Source organism: Oxyura jamaicensis, chromosome Z (genome assembly GCF_011077185.1).
Source record: "Oxyura jamaicensis isolate SHBP4307 breed ruddy duck chromosome Z, BPBGC_Ojam_1.0, whole genome shotgun sequence".
In the NCBI taxonomy this organism is placed as follows: Eukaryota; Metazoa; Chordata; class Aves; order Anseriformes; family Anatidae; genus Oxyura; species Oxyura jamaicensis.
In genome coordinates this window covers 7,807,272-7,827,602 of record NC_048926.1, presented here as the reverse complement: position 1 = coordinate 7,827,602, position 20,331 = coordinate 7,807,272, and the positions used below count along the sequence as shown (strand labels likewise).

The 20,331-nt window shown below is 40.9% G+C and overlaps 1 protein-coding gene and 1 long non-coding RNA gene across 10 annotated transcripts in view; one reads left to right on the top strand and one right to left on the bottom strand.

The window, feature by feature from the left end:
* CELF4 (CUGBP Elav-like family member 4) overlaps window positions 1-20,331 on the bottom strand; it is a 671,901-nt gene that overhangs the window by 618,262 nt on the left and 33,308 nt on the right. The window lies entirely within an intron of this gene.
* On the top strand, window positions 15,338-16,736 carry LOC118155665. Its single transcript, XR_004745944.1, has 2 exons — window positions 15,338-15,532; window positions 15,968-16,736. It is a non-coding gene; the product is annotated as an uncharacterized LOC118155665 (long non-coding RNA).

The following is a 20,331-nucleotide window of genomic DNA, read 5'->3' as shown; positions in this document are numbered from 1 at the left end:
AATCAATGCTCCCACTAGAAGAGTGGCATGATTTTTCAGAACTGCTGAGCTCAGAGATGTCCCCATTGATTTCAGAGGGATCTGCTGTGTATTTGCCATCTCTGAAAGCTAGGCCACACACTTAAGTGCCTATATATAGCCTTGAAAGTCTAACTTTAGGCACCTATTTCAAAGTAAGATAGGGAAATCTCAATCTCTATTCCTGGAAGTATCATCTCTGAGAAAAAGTAAAGCCCACAGGGGCCAGCATTGCTTCCGGCATTTCAAACCCTTCTTGTAGGAGTAGCGTTCCCTCTGTCACTCTGGCTGTAAAGACTCCCTGGGAAGGTACTGCAGCCCTGTCTGTCTTCAGGTTGAACCAACACTTTACAGTTTTGATGAAACCAAAACCCCTCCTTACCCTCCCAGATTACTAAAACAAAGATATAAATGCCTTGGTGATGGTCAACACCCCATTCTTTTCCTGGTAGGCTATGTGTCCTTCACTGCTAGCTAAGAAACACTGCCCCAAGACTGCTAAAAAGCCATTATGCACCACCCCAGAGCAGATGCATTTTCCTACTTCAAAAAAATATATATATATTTTATAGTAATAATGGCAGGTCACCTTGAATATATCAGAAAAGAATACAGCACTGGCAGCTCCACATGATTTAAAGTTGTTAACTAGTGACTTCACCAGCCTGTACATCTCCTGTAGTATGTTAAGTGCTTCAAAAAGTTTATGACATTGCCTGTTTTTAAGTATGATAATATATAGGGGTATTACCTCTGAACAACTGCTGTGCTTCATTTGACAGAACAGGTCATAACGAGCCTTCACTTTACTCCTTTGAAGCTTTGAATCAAGGGTAGGATTTTGTCCATTTTTGTACTAAAGTTGCTCACATCGAGTTTCCTTTTCTCCCCTCACCACAAAACCTGCATTTTTTTTCCACAGCTATAAAAAAGCAAATACTCTTAGATCAGGGACATATGTTGTTCTAACACCTAATATTAAGCTGTTACTACAGTGAAGTATGAAAGGACTGAAGATATTGCTACAGTTGTCACATTGCAATAAACTAAGGATATATGCAGTTAAGTCCAGTTTTCTTCAGTAAATAGTCTTCCATTACAATAGCAACCAAAGAAAAAGAGCACCTAATATACTGCCTTGCCCAACATCACCGCAGGGTTTTGGAGAACATTTGCCATTCAACATTACATTCTCAGTTTTTACTTGCCTAGAATAGACCCAGAGACAGAGCTTCATCCCACTTCATTTTAGATGCATGGCTGAAACTCTCAGAACAGCATGTGATGGCCCAAAGTTATTTATGCAGCCAGTGAATGCAGAGAGAAGGGTCTCAGAAGGGCTGTTTATAACCACAGGCTGCCAGGTCAGGCCCAATGACCATTTATCCCAGTAACCCATCTCTGGCAGTGGTCAGTAATGGCTATTAAGTGAAAAAGCACAAATACAAGACAAATATGCATTCTGTCTCTATAGTATACTCTTAACCTCTAGCTATCTGCATCTCAAAAGACTTGCTGACCCCAAGGTAGTGGCCTGGGACTAAAAACCCTTGAGTGGTGTTGCCTGAATATTTGCCCAGACACTTTGCTGTAGAACTCCTGCCAACCCCATTGTTCTGCAGCAGAGAACTGTATTCTTCAACTACCAATTTCGTAAGGAATGACTGTAGCTTTTTAGCTATTCATCTAATATTGCAACAAGAAAAAGGCATTATATGAGGCTGTGAGGGAACAGGAATGACAGTTCTGTGCTCTCCTTCTTCAAAGTATTTTGGATCTTATAGACTGTGATCACAGTCCCATAACTCTCATCTAATTTCCAGGTGTTCCATACAAAAAACACAATTTTTCACTGTTTGATCACTTTTTTCTTCTTTCTCAGTACCTCATCTACCCTCTTTTGAGATCAGGATTCGAGAGACACCTAACATCTTAGTCATCTTCAACCAACGTGTCATGAGTAACTACTCTAGGAGTCAAACAAAGGTGAGCATGTCAAGTGAGATAAGCTTAGGCTAGGGAAAGAGCTAAAAATAAAAAAGACCTATTTTAAAGGAATAAACATACTGAGTTCTGCGGTGCATAGGTAATGATGTAGAAACCACTGCCATAACAGCACTACTTTAAAATCTAAAAAGGATGTTATTAACCCGTTTCAAGATATAAACAGGCATACCCAGGACAAATCCAGCCTTCAGAAGCAGAGATGGAAATGCCATGGGACAAAGATCAAACATTTTTTTGAGCATCTAGGTAACTCAATACTGCAAAAGCATTAGGGGCACTTCTAATAATGGAAGCCACCAGCATTAGGCTCATTTTTCTAGTGAAGAGCTAACAATGCCTTGCTTGAAGCTGCAGAAGAGCTAGGAAACAATGAGACTCCCAACCTTCATCTCAGCCATATAATCTCTAGTCCAGGATTCCTCTATCAGCTCTACAACAACCACTTCACAGGAGCAAAGACACTGCTGCATTCTGGAAAGGTTTACCAGAGGTTTCTGGGGAAATACATTTTTTTTATTATTATTTATTTATTTTTTAAATCTGAGGGGTTTTCTAGACATGTTTATCTACATACTCAGCTTGAAAGACCAAAATTGTAATAGGGAAAATCAGAAAACTTTCAGAAAAGGTTGTCTTGCAGATTTTTTTCCCCTATTTTTCAGCTAGGGGTCTTACTACTCTTCAACAGTCTTATAGCAACTCAGCCAGACACCTCCTCTGATTTGCCTACAATTCCCAGCATCCCCTGTAAAACACTTTCAACTCCTACTGCTTTTTGCTCCCAAACTGATGCACTAATCCAATAATCAGGTATCATGTTATCTGTTTATCCTGTCCAGTCAATATGTTGCCATTTAAATTTCATTATCACCAAGATATATTTGGCACAACATCCGCAGGGACTGTATTACACAACACTTAATTGTTCGCTATGAAAATGCAGGGCTATGAAACCTGCCCCATATTAGTCAACAAGAGGCACTGAAACCAGGTGCTATCTCACCCCATATCTGCATTGTACTCCCTAACAGTACCTTATCAGTGACTTCTGTACTCTGGCACTGGCTGGTACCATAGTGGATTGCAGGGAACCCACTATTAGCATGTGCAGAATTTGCAGCTCAATGCTAGAAAATATCAACTTATTGGTGTTCTGATCCTCCACTAAAATATAGGCCAATTTGAAAACCAGAAAGTAATGCACAGTGTTATTCATAAACAATACTTTAGGCATAAGTGAAGGGAGTGGATACTACCCGTAGATAGATAACACTGAAGAAGGCAGAATCCAGAGGTTGAAAAAAACTGCATTTTAAATAGCTCTAAGTTCAGTGTCCAACAGAAAATAATGCCTATATTCACAGGCCTGAGTAGCTTCACATGGATCTCCTAGCCAGGCCCAGACACAAGGGAAAACAGTATCTCCCACTTTACATGAGTTACTTATTACCACATTCCTTCAAAGCGTCCCAGACTGACAAAAACATCTCCCACCATCAGGATCCACCAAGGCAATATAGCTGCTGGGAGGCTCAAGGTTGCTCATACCTGCTACAGAGGTAAAAAAGACAAATTCATTCTGCATGTGTGACCAAGGCTTGCAGCTCAGCCACTTCGAGCTTGCTGCTGGCAGCCTGGATATTACCTCTAAGATAAATGAATAAGAGTTTAGGTCTTATTGGATTACTGTTTATTGAACTTTATAAATTCCAATTAACAGACCCCTGAGCAATAAGAGACATGTAGTGTACTCTTCATTTTATAGTGCAATTATTACTGAGTTTATCCTCAGCTGAACAAGAGGTATTAACGGATAAAACATGGGAAAGAAGACATACTAATAGATAAAAGCAGATATTGGAGACAGGGAGATAAACAGATACAACTAGGAGAAAATGCACAAGGCAAGAAAAAGCACACGTGTTTGGCTGATTAGGTTATTTTGTTGCTTATAATACTATGCAGGAAGCCTACAGGAAATAGATGAGAGTGACACAGATGAGTAAGTGGCCTAAATATGTAAAAACAGGAGAAAAGAGGCAGGGAGGGGTAAAGAAAATAATAATAATAATAATAAAGGTAAACAGCAGTCAAAATTAGGTGATGTGAAATGTATTGTTTTCACAGTTGCTCTAGAGGCACATTGGGAAGATCTCCCAATTCAGCATTTTGCCAAGGCACAGAGGAGGCTGTACTACTAAAACATTGGTGCTATTTGAAAGAAGGAAACACACTCAGGATGCTCATTTATCAATTCACTTAGGTATAAATGAATGCAACAAGATGCAACACTACCCAATATCTGACAAACCACCATGCTGCTATCACAGGATCTGTGGAAACTCAGCTCCATCAAAAGCCATGATGAAAGGAAGGTGTTTTTAAAGCACTACCACCACAGGTGTTTTTTTTTTTTTCTTTTTTTTTCTTTTTTTTTTTTTTTCCAACCCAACCCACCCCCAACCCCCCCCCCCCATTTCCCAATTTCTTTTTTTTTTTTTTTTTTTTTTTATTTTGATTTATTGAACTTGTGCAGACTGTCTTTCTCAGAAATAGGAGTATGTTTGTGTATAAACCCCAGCAATAACTAACCACATTGATCCAGTCTTCATAGCCAGGGTTTTCAAGTACTTCCACATGCTGAATATAAGAGCTCCCCTACCTGTCTGCTGCAGGTATTATGATGTGGAAAGAGGAAAGAGCTGTGCCACCTTCACTTCAGGCTTGAACTTCTGCATCACACCTCCTTCTCCCCTGTCCCATGGCAGGGGCAGAGCTCAGGGATGCTCCCCAAACTCAGGGATGCTCTCAAAGAACTTACAGCTTACACAGGGAAGGTAAAAGTGGGTGTTATCTAGCTTTGCGTCCTAGGGTCACAGAGATGCTTAGTATCAATTGTTTCCCTCCAAAAGGGGACTGAGCACAAGAAAGCAGGTGGGAGAAGGTCGGGCTGAACGCGAGGCCTGGACCACATAGACTGAAGCAGCTGGAATTGGCCCCACAACATGGCTGTCACCAGGGTGTGCACAGCCATTTTCTGTTCCTAAGGTGCCATCACCCACCTGTTGCTTGTCCAAATCTAACCAGCAGGCTCAGATCTGCAGGAAATTAGGAGATCTGACCGATGTGCCGTGAGATGGTTAGGAGCACAGTGGGAAAGATCAGATGATGGCTGCAGTCTGCAGCAGCCAGGAGCTATCTCCCCAGCATGGAATAAGCGGAGGTCATCACCTAGACAGCTCTCCCTCTCAGGGAAGGTGCTGTTCAGGGCTGGAAAGTCCACAGACCACACTGCTGTGTGGAAGAGGGTGTGAGCTCCACCTCTGCAAGGTGTGCTCTGATGGAGTCAGGCAGCAGGTGGAGGAGCTGCAGGAGGAATTCAGCAGGCTACACTACAGTATGGATGGGAAACAAGAAATAGGGCACTGAATGGTTCCATGAAAGATGTCATGCCCCACCACAGTTACAGTCTGAACATAAGGCCAACAAAGGAGCAAGAGGACAGAGCTATGATCCAGCAGTACACCAGGAGGAACAGCATTGTTAGGGCATTGAACTTCTGCCCCCACAAAACTTGGAACTAGTCCAATACCATTTTAACCAAGTTATTTCTTTCAGTCATAGGAAAGTTGCAAAGGAGTGCTAGCAACAGTTTCAACCTGATGTTTTGAATGAATGGACCTTCTGCAAGATCAGGAAGAGATGAAAGTGGCAAGCCCTCTATTTGTAAGGCTTTCCTGCAAGCACTACTGACTTTTATTAAGAGATGAGTTTAAGAAAAATCTCAGCTTCAGCTTTTTTTTTTTTTTTTTTTTTTTTTAAAAAAAAAAAAAAAAGGCCACAATCCTGCAGCTACCTCCAGCCACAGGAGATACTTACACTACTCAGCTACTCTCCCAAACACTCTTCCTCTTCAGACACTTGGAAGCTGTAATGCCCATCCCCTCTACAACTATTCAGTAGGAAGTGGAAGCAAAATATTTCTCCAATAGGTCTTGTTAGTTAAACATAATCTGCTCATGCAAGCACTGACACAATCCATGGCCATCAACAAAACAGGAAACTCTCCTTTGAATTAGAGTTTGTACAATGCCTAAAGAGTTACAGGAAAGACAAACATGTCCCAGGTCAGTTAACGTACTCAAGGAACTTAGTGTACCTAAGGAAGCATGGCAAACTAACAAGCCAGCCCTCTGCCTACACCCCCCATCCCACCTCCTGAACCCTCTGATCCTGCAATAGATCATAAAGAATGGATTACATTAATTTTCTATAAACTATATCAACTTGAGTGACATGTCCTTAAGGGTTAGGTGATTGATATCCACAATGAAGTCTTATAATCTAAAATCATATTAATATTAATATTAAAGATTTTCTGTCCTTTATGTGCATCATTAAATTCTGAGTATAAGGTGAAATTGACAACATACATTTTGACAGCTTATCTATAATAAATATGCAAATTTTGATACCAGCATGTCATCACAGACTTTGCTGCTCCTTGAAATATCAGAGAGATCCTTTCTTTCTATGACATTTACAGTGAAAGATCAGATATAAAGCATTTTGTATGACTGAGAATTTCATTGGTTTAGTTTTCAAGCACAATGATAGGGGCTTCATATTCCATTGGCACCAGCATCATCCTTCCTCCTCTCTCTTCTTGGCACCATGGGGTTGGAGGTGGAGAGGGAAATCAAAAGTTTCCACTCATTATTTGATTTTCTTACATAAAATGATTTTATTTTTTTATTTTTTATTTTTTTAATATTTTTTTTAAATATGTATATATATTTAAAAAATAAAAAAAAAAAAAAGGTCGGTCTCTGAAGGCATTTTTGGAATGCCTTCCCTGAGGCTCGTGAGGAGAAGGTTCCAAGCAGCAGGGCTAAATTTAACCCAGGAGAGGAATTAAATGAATTAACAGAGAGGATGGCAGTTGTCCTTAACCCTGTGAGGGCACCTCAGCCCCACACAGTGCCATCCCACTCAGATACATGGTGTAGGGAATTCAGAAGCACAACCTTCATGAAAACAGAATTTCAAATTGTTTTGACTATGGCACAGCACCTACATGGCCCTACACCATAGCCACACAAGTCCAAACAGCAGACACATACAGTGACCTGGTGCACAGCAACTCACACTTCAGTGTTCATAGAATAGAGCTTAAAAGTCTGGCAACTAAATCTTTCTTCATCTCCACCCTGGTGCTTGCTAGGACTCCACACAAGCAGCATGAAGCAATGCCACTCCTGGTCTGCAACACAACACTCACAACAAAGGGATACAACAACTAACCCAATTGTCCTGTTCTGACTTTAATGCATTTTGCAGCCCTCACCCCATCATCCTTACCTTCCTCAGCTCTTTTTAATCAGAGGTTTCTACCAGTTGACAGTGGCAGGAGCAGTGCTTTGCTTTTGTGTGGAAATGCTGTGACTAGCACTACAAACATCTAATTTTAATTAGAAATTTGAGGCATAACTAATCTAAACACCTAATCACAATTTTTACACTACCTTGAGAGAACGTGTACATGTCCATGTGCACATACAACCACTCTCATTATCTCCTTCTAAATTAATCCTCAGATCTTCTTGTCAGTAGGAAAAGAATTGAAGGGAAATAGAGATTTTCAATGAGGACAATAATTCATAGGAAACCAACCTGAGGCTATGAAATTTATTGTTTCAAGGTCTGTTATAGCTGTTTACTCCTGACAAGGGCAGGGCACAGGTAGAACAGGAGCAAAGAGGATAAAAAACACTGAGGCATCTTTACTTCTGTTATCTTCTGTCCAAAACCTGACACTGGCCAGAAAGTGGGGGATATAAACAGAGCAACATGAAAGCCTAAAGGGTCTGATAGTGGCCTTCCTCCAACATACAGATTCTACGCTAAACAAGAGATAACGCCACAATGTAGCTTTACCCTATGCTCATTGAAAGATAAAGCACTGAGCCTTTACTATATTGCAGAAGTATGAACCCCAGCAGTTTAAACAGAATAACCCTTTTAACCATCAGGAAAGAGAAGGTTTAAAATTAGTTCATGTGTTGAAATCCTCAGGGTCTTTTATGTCTTAAAAAAAAAAAAAAAAAGCAGTGAGTGGCCAGGGAAGACCAACACCCCCCACACCTTTTTTTTTTTTTTTTTTTTCTCTCCAGTGATAGCACATCACTATTGCCTTGCAGCCACCAATACTTCCCTCTCACATAAACTGATGTTTGTTCAACAGCATCCTCCCTACCAGCCACAGATTTGCATGGAGAAGTTCAAAGCACTAAAAGTTTGAAGCACTAAAACTGTTTCAAGTTTTTTGGAGCCTGTAAGGGCAACCCTGCTGCTCGAGTAGGAAATCCATGTCAAATAAAACCTCTCCCAATGTGTCCTGTCAGCATCCAACATCTGCTCACATCCACGCTGCACAGCAGCTGTGCACCATGAGATGCAATGGAGGGCTGCCACCTTGCCTTCCATCTAGGAACCAAAGCAGGAACTTCCTGAGCTAAGAGGTGCAACTCAAAAACCTGAGCAATAAACAAGCTCTGCAGAAAGGGCTGCAATCCCTGCAAACTACAGAGACGCATCCCAACAGGATGCGTTGCCAGTGCTGACCCCAAGACATGAGTTGTACCTTCAGGGGCAGAGGAATAAAGGAGGTTTCATTTCCTCTTCCTCTGCACCATTCTCACAATTAACACTCAGCTCTTGTGTTGCATTCATCTCTGAATAATCCTCCCCTGCTTTCTTTTTTATTTGTGTTGACTTGACACACCTTAATCCCTGAGTCAGCTCCTATTTCTTGTTAAACCAAAGGTAAATTCTACCAAGTCTACCCAGCAGTGTTAAAGCCAGCAGGATTTATAATGCAAAGCACCTGCTAAAAATACCCAGGCAAGCATACCAACTGCAAGAGCTTTCCACAGTGCCAGAGACAAACATGTCACACCCAAAGGATGAAAAACAAAAAATAGGTAAAGCAGTGCAATTTCTGAGGGACTGAGGTCTCCTAGGTCACCTAGGGACTGATACAGGGGAAGAATGGCCGAGACAGAACTTTCTCCTGGCTTCTGCTCATGCAATGATTTTTTTTCATGCTCCTTTCCCCAGCACCACTGTTGTGCCACCTCTCATATGAGCCCATCACTTATCATCCCATGCCTGCACAGCACCTGGGATGTGGCAATGTGCTTGCTTGCCATCACACACATAGTCCTCTTCACATGCCAGGTCTCTGTTCCCAATAACCAAGGACACTGCCTGTGCACAATCCCTCACCCTCAGCTCACACACACTCCATCATTACTACACTCCCCTACTCTTATTTTTGTTCTCCCCATTTACAGTGCCACCTCAGCACCCAAAGCCCTTCCTGCCTCTTGCACTCACTTTGTTCCCCCTACATTCATGTCCCAGGCATTGTGTGCAGCATGCACCTCCACATTCTTCCTCCTGCCTGTCTACATCAGTCTCTTTCAAGCTTGCAGGAGCCCATGTGCCAGGCAGGAAGACTGTTTTTTGATTCATCCACATTATCAGCAAAGTGCATCCAGATCTGAACAGCCCTGTCAGCTCTTGAGAAATGAAACAATAGCGAGTATCTGGTGAATTTCATGGTTATCAACACTCCTAATCAGGCAGATGAACTGGAAAAAAAAGCATTCATTACTTTGAACTAATGATTCCTTAACATCTTTGCTTTTCGAGACTTGACTTGCTTCAGTTTCTTTTTTTTTAATTTTTTAAATGAACAGAAAGCTCAACACTTTTTGCGGAGGAATTTCTGTGCTATCCCAGAGTTTGAGGTCTCATTTCCTCTCCCCCTCCTCCAGCTTCTGTTTGTGGAGCATCATTATCATTATGTAATGATGTTTCTGTCGAGCTGGCAGAGTTGCATAGTAAAGCGCATTAACCTGGCGATAACGGATCACTTACATTTTTTATCATGATCTATTGCCGAGTTAGCACACCGGGCCACTTCCAGTAGTGCTGCGCACTCGATAAATTAGTGTGCTGGCCTAGAACCCATGATGGAATATCGTTTGGATTTCTGGTGGCTCTGAAACTAATCTTATTTCTCCCCATCTGTTTGCTTTGCTTTGACTCTGGGCTTTGTAGGGAGGGGAGTGCAGGGGATGAGAACAAGGGATCTGTCCATGCAGGATTTATCCCTTGGCATTAAGCCTCTCCCATCAAGTCAGTGAGTTGATAGCCTCAAACTCAAACTCAGCCTGACCCAGTCAAGGTACTGAGCCGCTCGTTACTTTTTGCAAGTAGACAAAAAGATTTTCTCTGGCTGCTAGCAGCTTCTAATCAGATTGCCTAAGGAACCCTGAGTCTCTAAAGCTATCTCACCCCAGTTTGGAATCAAGAGTAAGCTCTCCAAAGTTTTCACCTCCTACCATATTGGTCTCACTTACAAACCCAAAAGCAATGCAAATTGCCAGAGCAGTCCTCAGGCTAAGGGAGAGTTCAAAGTGCTTATGTGACCAACAGCAAACCCATCTGGTTTCCAGATCCCCATGCAATGCAGTAGCAATAATGGATTCTAATCCCACTTTATTTTTGCAAGGATAATGACACTGGAGATGCTTTCTAGGCTGAACAGTCCAGACAAGATTCCTGCAGAGGCATTCCAAGAAACAGATGCCTGCAGCCATCAGAGTTGACCTTTCAGGCAAAACGAGTCGTGGATCTCTATAACCTCTTGCACATCACTTCTGCAGTGGACACCTAACACAACTGATCCAGAGGGGTTGTCTCCTTTTTCAAAAGGGACTTGTCTGTTTTTTCTGCACTTCAACAATTCAGAGCAAAAATAAATCACATTACCACTGTTTGCATAGGGTCTACAAAGCCAAAGTATGGCATTAAGTACCTCTCTCATAGTCTACTGAGAGCTGCCCTGTTATTACTGCAAGCTAAGCAGGTCACTAGAGAGACCTATAGGTCCCAATCCTGGAAACTTATGCATGTAATCCTTGTGCCATTGCTGACCACGACAAGTTTATTTGTGTACTTAAAGTTAAAAAACTTCATGAAGTGCTTGCAGGATCAGAGTCCTATTTCCCTGGATGGTAGTTGTGCTGCTGGTAAATAAGTGCTAGGAAATAGAGCAGAGACATGCTGGCTTGTGCATCCCCAGGCACACAAAAGACAGTAGCAAACTAATATTTACCAACCTTAAAAAACTGTAAAAACCTGGAGTTTCCAGCTTCTCTGACTGCACTAGCAGCAGAAGAGTGAAATAAATTAAATAATCACACCATAAATACTAATTAATTGTCATTAAAAAGTACTCAAATCGTTTAAAAGAAAAATGCAGCCATTAATCAGAATAGCTCAGGTACCTAAATAAATATTTACTATTATACGTGCATATTTAATCTACCTACCCATCAAAGACTAATGCTCTGTTCCTTGCCAGTGAGGCTTATTAACATCCTAGAGGGAGTAAACAGTGCCCCAGAACTGTGCAGGAATGGGGCATTGGGATTTAGGAGTAAAACAGTTGCATAGGTAAGAGTAGAAGCCTGGAAGTGTAGTCCTATATATAGGATTACATATGGGAATAACTTCTCTTATTACCCGTGTTTAAATTAACAGTTCTAGGCCCTAATACACAAACCTCATCGTCCCAAACAAGTGCTTCTTAACAGATAGATCCCAAGTTGAAGAGCTCCTAAACCTACACATCAAAGTCTTTTCAAGATCAGGATTTAACATATTGTATTAATGAGAATTACTTTCAACCTACTGTGCAAGAACAGGTCTATCTATAGCTTTCAGAAAACAAAAAGCTTCTATGTTTGAAGTCTGCTCAGAGATGATTTGTTAGGGAGGTGGGTTGGAACAATTTTCAGGAAAAAAAAAATAGCTAGGAAAGAAAAACAGAACTTCTAAGCTTTAAATGAATAATAAAAAAAAGACATACCTAGCTTTGTTTGAGAACACACAATCCAACTCAAAGCTCACAAACAAGAACTAAGGATACTCACCATCTGGAACAAGGAGATTTAGTAGCCTACTACCTACTGCAAAATGGACCCTTTAGGGCCTTTGCAATACTTCTGTCCCTCATTTTTAAGGGTCACCCCACCCCCCCAAAAAAAAAAAAAAAAAAGCAGGCTAGAAAAGTGCTCTCACTGAAGGGAAACCTTAACAAGATACAGCTTGGGGGAAAGAAATGATAAAAGAAAGGACATTGGGGGATAGTTTAGATGCTATTATGAGATGCTTGTGGAGTTATCCTGAACTTGTGTGCCTCCATTTTTTGAGTAAATTGCTTTTGCAAGTGTCTTTAGGGGAAATTAAATATAAACAATTAATAAGCTATTGGGAAGACTACTTAAGTGATCTCAGTAGGCACTTGATATGATTTCTATTTTTTTTTCTAATAATAATAATAATAAAAAAAAAGGGTGGGGGTGATTTTTTTTTTTTAGTGTATTCTTTTCTTGAAAAACAAACAAACAAACCTTTTTTCCCCTCTCAAGGAAATTCAAGTAGAAACAGCAGTAGTAGAAAAGTTGGAAAGACCTAAAGAATAAGCAAGTCTACCAAGCTTATAAGCAGAAGTTATTTCATTTGTTTCATTGATATGGTCTTCTCAGATTCTGTTAACTTCTGATAAAAATTTAATGGATGAGAAGTAAGTAGAGGCAGCGTTAGGAAACAGGCTTTTTAAACGCTACTATTAGTAAAAGAGCAGTGACTTTTCCGCTCACAAACTCTTCTGATATCTTGATTGCTTCTATTTAAACCGAATTTCAAAGCTTATGAATACTTTAACAGTTAAAAAAGTTACCATCCAATAGGTCTAGCTTTCCAATGGAAGCCCCTGTTCTTCCAAAAGCCCCATTCTTCCTAGTTGAAAGAAGTTAGGAAACTACAGATCTAGGTGCACTTAGGATACAAGCATATATTCATAAATGAAGAAACAAAGTACTCACTTTGCAACTGAGAGCCAAGTCCAACAATCAGAGCCAGGTATTTCCCTCCAAAGAGATTTCAGTAACAGGTTTAACACCTAAGGAGCTTTAAAGATGTAGCTCTATAAAATCATCAAAATGCACAGGTCATCCCTTCACATAGAAATTCTGGAGAGAAACTTTTTTTCACAAACTTTTTTTGCATAGTTCATGGAGTTGGGGAAGGGAAAGGGGGGAGAGAAGAAGAAAGAAAGAAAAGAAAAACAAAACAAAACAAAGCAAACAAAAAAAACCCTGCCCCCACGACAACCTCTCAGCTGTAAGGGACTAGCTTCATTGACTCCGGTAAAGCAATCTAATTTACACCATCTGGGAACCTAGCCTGATCTCCCAACGAGCTCCTGTCCCCAGGTGGAACCACTTCAGCCTGAAGGGCCATCAGGGACGGGAGCAGAGCTTTGCAAAGGAACCTGGCAAGGTCAGCCTTCATTTTTGTGCAAAACAGGTGCAATGACTCTCCCATCTACATGCAAGAAACCTCTTTTGTCTCCATTATGTGCAGCTGTCTTTAGGTAATCCTAATGGGGACAAGAGCAATTTTCAGGAAATAACTTGTTGTTTCTTAGAAGTAACATTAGAAAGCCCTTTTGTAGTAAAGACAATTGCCTGGCTGCTACCTTCCCAGAAGTGTGAAGAGGTTAAGCATCTCATGGTTAAGCACCTCATGGTTAAGCACCATGATGCCTTGGGGCCAGGTATCTTCCAGGCCTGGTGTCTACTTTGTGGCTACATAAAACTATTTATTTATTTATTTATTTTAAGGTCCCTGGGGAGGGTGTCAGTGCTGTCTTAGCACTGAGAAGAAAAGTTCTCCTAGGCTGGTTCAGCAGGAGGACCTCAATATGAGCAGATCACATTGACCATAAAGCTCTGTAGACTTAGAGAAGATTAACGTGTTTTTTGCTGATTCCTATTTAGGACTTGTTTTCTTCTCTTTTTGCTTTAAGTAGAAGGCAGGTTCAAATCAATGTTTTACAAAATAGCTCCTTGGTTCTTTTTCCTTGACCCCAGCCTAGTTTTCTCTCCAAGGAAGCAATGTTTTCTGTCAACTGTTAGAGAAACTACAATCTTTGTGTTTCCACGACCTAGCTTGTTTGTTTGTTTTTAGTACCAAGAAGATCTTAACAAAAAATTCTCAGAAAAAACCCTTAAGGCCCTAAATGTTTCAGGTGAATATTTGTTTAATATATGTGTCTGGAAAGAGGGTAGTTTTGGGGATCTCATGTGCTTTGTAGGGTGGGAAGCTGACAGGTGTGTGCTAAGGGGTGATGGTGGTGACTCTGGATCAGGACAGGTGAGCAAATACCCCACCAAGTATGTGACAGTGATTTTATGAAATAATGACTACCATTCCTCCTGAAACTTATGTGCCACCAAAAAGAACCAAGATGGTGCTTTGGATGCTGCATTAGCAAAAAAATGAAGATATTTTGCTGCTTCTTGTGTCTTACCTCTGGGCCAGGGAGAGTCTGAGAGAATAATGCTCTGGTAAGGGCATTTATGCGACTCAGAGGAGACCTCAGATCTGGGCCCTGCTCCAAAGTATGGATTTGTTAGAGAAGGAGTATTTCTGCTGATGGAACAGGTGCTTGGGGTTGAGTAGAAACTGAGCAGGGCATCAGAGGTTGGGACATAAGCACTACAAATTATGATGTAGACATTTTTATCTATACATTTATTTACTTATTTAGTGGCTGTAGCCCCAACTTTTGCCTATATTTAATGTAGTTAAGAACAACAACACTTTTTAATTTCTTGGGGAAAGATAAGAATATTGGTTATGAGATGCTTTTGCATGATGTTGATGGTAAATGTATAAGTATGTAATATTCTTGCTGACCTTGTTAATGCCACCGTTCATGGTGCAGCACAAGGAACACTGTGGTGGTGGTCAAAAAACTTCATTTTTTTTTATTTTTTTTTTATTTTTTTCCCTTGGCTGCTGAGTTGCTGTATGGCCTTGAGTGAGTGACTTCTCTTCTGTTTCTTTCAGCTGGAATTTTTGTTGGAGCATGAACAGCACCTTGCACTGGGGGGCACTGATCGCAGCTGAGCTTTCTAAGCACAACCGTATCACACAAAGCAAACTTATGAATCATTTCTATTGCTTGTCTGAGAGAAAAAATTATTCTTATTCTTGTAGTAGAATGTCATTACTATTGCAAGGAAATGGAGTTTCTCCCAGCTGTGCAAAACTGGTGACAGAACTAGGGAGCTTTGAACTTCCCATGAAGTTGCAAATGCATGAATCGTCACTGACTGGCAAGTAGGACTTTCTTTTTTTTTTTTTTTTTTTGTTTTTTTTTTTTTTTTTTTTTTTTTTTTTTTTTTGGTGAAATTCATTATTCTCTTTTTAGGTTTTTATAGCTGTTTAATTTTAGGGTGATGTAGAGGGCTTAATGAGTGCATAGATGTGCACTTCCTCTTTACAGGGAAGTTCACTCTTCATCAGTGAAGCAGGAGACTATCTCCTCTATGCTCTTAGCTTCATTTAGGACTAGGTATATGTTGGTGATGTGGAGGTCTCCTCATATCTGGAATTTGGACTTACAATTAGAGTTGGTGTGTGAAGTTATACTGACACTGCATTTGGTGGAGCATTATCTTTATGCGGGGTTGTCTTAGTTCAATGACTTTTGGTTCTGCATCCTTTGACTGGAAGTAACATGGTGTTTTCTACCTGCTGAAAGGCCAGAAAGAACAAGACCTGCTTTCCTGTTGCATCTCAGCATTTCCTCTAATGCTAGACAGAGGCACTTGTTTACACCCAGACTTCACCAATCATACCTTAAACCCAAAGACTAGATTAACTCTCCTAGTGCAAAACTAAAAAAAAGGAAAAAAAAAAAAAGATTCCTGGCAGGAAATTCAGTGTGCTTTGTATCTCTTCAGACTACCAGAAATCCCTCTTCTGTGGAGTGGGATCAAGACAGCTTCAACAGGGCAACCTGGCTGTAGGCTGATGTTACTCACCTTCTCTCCATGGAAAAAGGTTAACATAGCATTAAGAATACAAGGCCAATGTGATGGTTGTGTCAATGCCTCTCTCTCCATCCCTTTTTTTCCTTACCTCCAATAATTTCTGAATTTATTATCTATTTTCAGACAATCTGACTAGGTCAAAAATCTAAGTGACTGAACTGTTCAAATTTTATGAAAATGTGTGTTTAGGTAGAGAAGACATTTAAATTAAAAATGCTCTAAAGATACTCAGTGATAGCTCAACCATATTACCTGAAACAACTTGAGTTCTGCTGTTCAAAAATCTTTTCAGGTTTTCTGTGTTTTCCAGTGTGTTCAACTGTGTTGGATAGCACCTGCTGGACAAATCCTCTTAGTGGGACACTTCATGCCAAGAGCACCAGGGAATAAGAAATGATCCAGCCTGGGTCTCTTGGGTGACGCCAGATACAAGCTAGTGTAACCAGCCTTGCTTTCTACCAGCCCATACTGCACATCTGAGGGTCAGCTCAGTCCTCTTTGTAGATCAGTCCACGCATGGGTAGGGATTGTCTGTAACATGTTTTTTTTTCTGTGTTTTTTTCTTAGAAGGTTTCAACTTACCCTGTTTCAAATAATGTTTAACACAGCAAGAGTCATGGTCTTGCTTTCTTTGGGAACTGCTGGGCTAGTGGCCAGATCAGGTTATGTGTGATCTTGGAGAGACCAGCATGGGTTTCATCTACAGGAACAAACAAACAAAAAGAAACACCCCATGGACTTTGTTCTCCTGGGTGTATGAGTATTTCATTATTACCCTCTGCACAGAGAATCTCTGCTTTTATTTCCTTCACTTGCTCATGATAATTGTTTTAATTTTTTCCTCAAACTCCAAAGTACCACGTTAAGCTCCAGAGTCTGCAGCAGCATGGTCTGTTCTGACGGACCTGCTAAGGAAGCAAAGGTGGGAGCCAGTGCAGTGTACTTCTAAAATCATTGTGTTTAACTTGGTCCAGCTTCCTGAAGTTCTTTGGGTGCCTGTCGTTTCAACTGCTCACAAACCCTGCTAGGAACAAGCACTGAACTCGTTAAGAAAACATAGAGGAAGTAGTGCGCGCCTTCCTCATCAGGGATTTGTCTGCATGAGAACGGGCAAAAGATGCCTTGCAGCAATTACGCTAGTGAGTACCTTGAAAGCTGATTTCTTAACAAAATGACTTTTTCAAGCAACTGCACTGTCTGTCTATGTAGGGGTGGTGCTGTCTGTCAGTCTGTCCTTCCTGTATAGCCCTGAAAGTCCCTGGCAAATTCAGCACATTATGACAGAGAGGAGAGGTCTCAGAGACTATTATAAACTTCATTAAAGGAATGACTGATAGTGAAATCACTGAAGAAAAGGCTACTAAGCTCACCCTTTAGTAGACATTAGGGAATCCGCACAGAGAGCGAGACATCAAAAGTGAAGCATCACCAGTTTTCTCTGCTCTCCGAACAACTTGTTTTTAGTTTTGTTGGACCTGAGTGAGACAGGGGAAGGACGGATTTAATTCACCCGCCCTGGAAAGGGAATAGGCTTAGCCCCTGACATCATTATAGATGAATCCCTCCAGGGATATTAAAAATGGAGAGCATAGTTCAATCTTGGTGGCGTCATGTCCAGAGGGCCAGTGGGAGAAATCCTCCTTGCCTAGTTAGGCTTAAAGCGAAACTTAACACGAGGAGGATGACTAAAGTGCATTTAGAGCGAGTGATTTATGTAAAACTATAACCTTTATAAAATAGGATTAAGTGCCAATGTGCTTACATTTGGATGGGGAACGCTTGTTATTTGCCCTGCAAGAGTTATGGCCAATAGGTCTCTGCAGACGGAGACTGAGGAAGAGACAGAGAGTCTCAGCCACTCTTGTTTTTTTTTTCCTTTGCTCCTGCCCCCCTCCCCCCCCCTCCTTCTTTCATTAAAGCTACACATCATATGAAGTGGCACCAGCCTCAGAGAGTCTCTGACAAAACCATTGCATGGAGCCTCAGGACAGAACTTGCTGCAGTTCATGTTCTCTCCCTCTGCCCTTCCTCTCCCTGCCTCTTGCTTTCCTAGTGTACATCCAATAAGTCAGACGAAACTTAATCTTGTTTGCTCTGTCTCTAATTCGCTCTTCCTTTCTCTCTTCTCCTTTTCTCTCGCTGCTCTGCTTCCTTGTCCCTTCTCTGCCCTCCAGCTTCAAGTTGTTTTATGTTGCTCTAGAACAGCAGCAGTTTTGGGGCTTACCTTTATTCTTCCCTGTTTCTGGCCTTCTCCCTTGGTTGCAGATCGATAAGTGCAAACAGTGGGCAAGGGAACATCAGCAGAATAAAAATGAATTGATAGAGCTCAGTCCCTATTTTATACCTCTTAAATTGTTGAATTGAATGATTTTTTACAGAAATTGTATGATTGGAACAGAGGGAGCAATTCTGCTTTTTTGTTCTGAGACCCACAGATGTTGGGTGTTCCTGCTCAGAAACCCACATGGTGTCTTGGTGATGAATCCCTTGTCCAGGAGGTGCAGGCTGTTGAGGGAAATGATCACTGGTCAGTGATGATTAGCTAATTTCATGAGAATCCCTTTGCTTCTCCCTTCCAGTTCATATGTCAGGGCCCTGGCTTCTTTAGGATCTGCTTTGTGATTTTTTTTTTAATTCTTTTTTTCAGGCTCTAAATATATGTAAAAACCTACCAAGAAGAGAGTGGTTCCAGCAGCCAGAAATTAGCTAAGAAGATAAACAGTCACTGCCCTTTTTTTGTTTGTTTGTTTGTTTTATTTGATTGCTTTCTTTAAAAGAAACTTGTTTAATTAGCAGAAAAGGTGTTCTGTAATTGCTGAGCTGGGAACTTGTACTTGTACCTGTATTTCTGTGCAAAAACTTTCTCCTTTTCTGTACCTTCCTCTGTGGAAAATGGGGCACAGCACTACCTGAAATGATGGAAATGGGGAGCTCAAACCACTTAAAAATAATCACTCTCCAATGAAATCCAACTCTGGTAATTTCTTGGTTTTAGGAAAATCTCCCCCTTCTCATGCTGGTGGGAGAACAGAATTATTGGTAGACTTTGCTTTTCACATCCACTGCTGCTATCTCAGAAGGAAATTGTGAGTATAAATCAGCTGGGGGCTCTGATCCAGCTAGTCTCTTCTTTTTTTGACTGCAGATTGCTATGTTTTCCTCCCTGTGAAATGGGAATTAGACTCATGGAAATGCAAGGCCTGTAAAGCCGATTCTTATCACGCTCCAGTTTTCTGCTGGTATCACTGCAACGACTTCCGCATTCTTTGTTCCTGGTATATATTGGGATTTATGAAGATAAGAGTCACTGCAATAAGGTTCCTCAATATTAGCAAGAACAATTAATTTCTAGTCTGAGCCTAACATTACATGTGGCAGTTATTGATGGATGAGTAGTAAAAGGGGCAGAAGCTTTGCTCAATTTGAATTTTTGCTTCTCCAACCCTTTTCAATATACCCTCCGTTTTAGCCAGGAGCTGTAATGCTATTTTTCTGCAGTAAGTCCTTTCTCCCTCAAATTTTTCATCTTGATTCAATACAATTCCTCCCTCAAATGGTTACCTGCAGCTGCCATGGTGTGGAGCATGGATCTGCTCGTGAGACAAAACACAAAGACATGTTCACAACCTGTTTTTTTTTTTTTTTTTTTTTTTTTTTTTTTTATTTTTCCAGCCCTCCTGCTCTTGACTAAACTAGCCATAGTGTAAGAGCAACTTTTCTTCTGGGGACTGCTTTAGTGCTGCAGCTCAAAGCACTGCATTGAGGAGGGAGCTGGGAGAGTGGGGAAGTAATCAAACTCCCCCCTCCCAACACCCAAGACATCCTAAATCAGTTTGATTACAGTTTTGCTTGAAAGCGGCTGGGTTCCTTAGAGTCTAAATGGTTGTCATGTTTTACAGATGGATTATTCCAAATCCTTAGGGAGGGGAAAAAATTAACAAGGAAGATAAAGTAGAAAAACCACTGTTGCAACAGTCACACCAGCTTCAGCTGCCCGATGGCTGCTGTTGTGTAATGCAATCCTCATATACGGTGCATTACCAACTTCCAATATGTGGTAATATTTACATTAGCATTAGGACACCATCAAGCCTTTACTTATCCACATAGTTAAAACTGTTATCTGTATATGAACCCCAGAGATGATATATCTAGTTGTCAGCAGTGACCTGATGATAATAGCAGTACAATTTAGTTACAATATACAATATCATTAATCATCCAAATGTAGCATAAACAGAATGGACCATTTGCTAAGGTCTTTCCGGGGGTGGAAAGAAGGTCCCTCACTTATAACAGCTGTATATGCCAGAGGCTTCCCTAA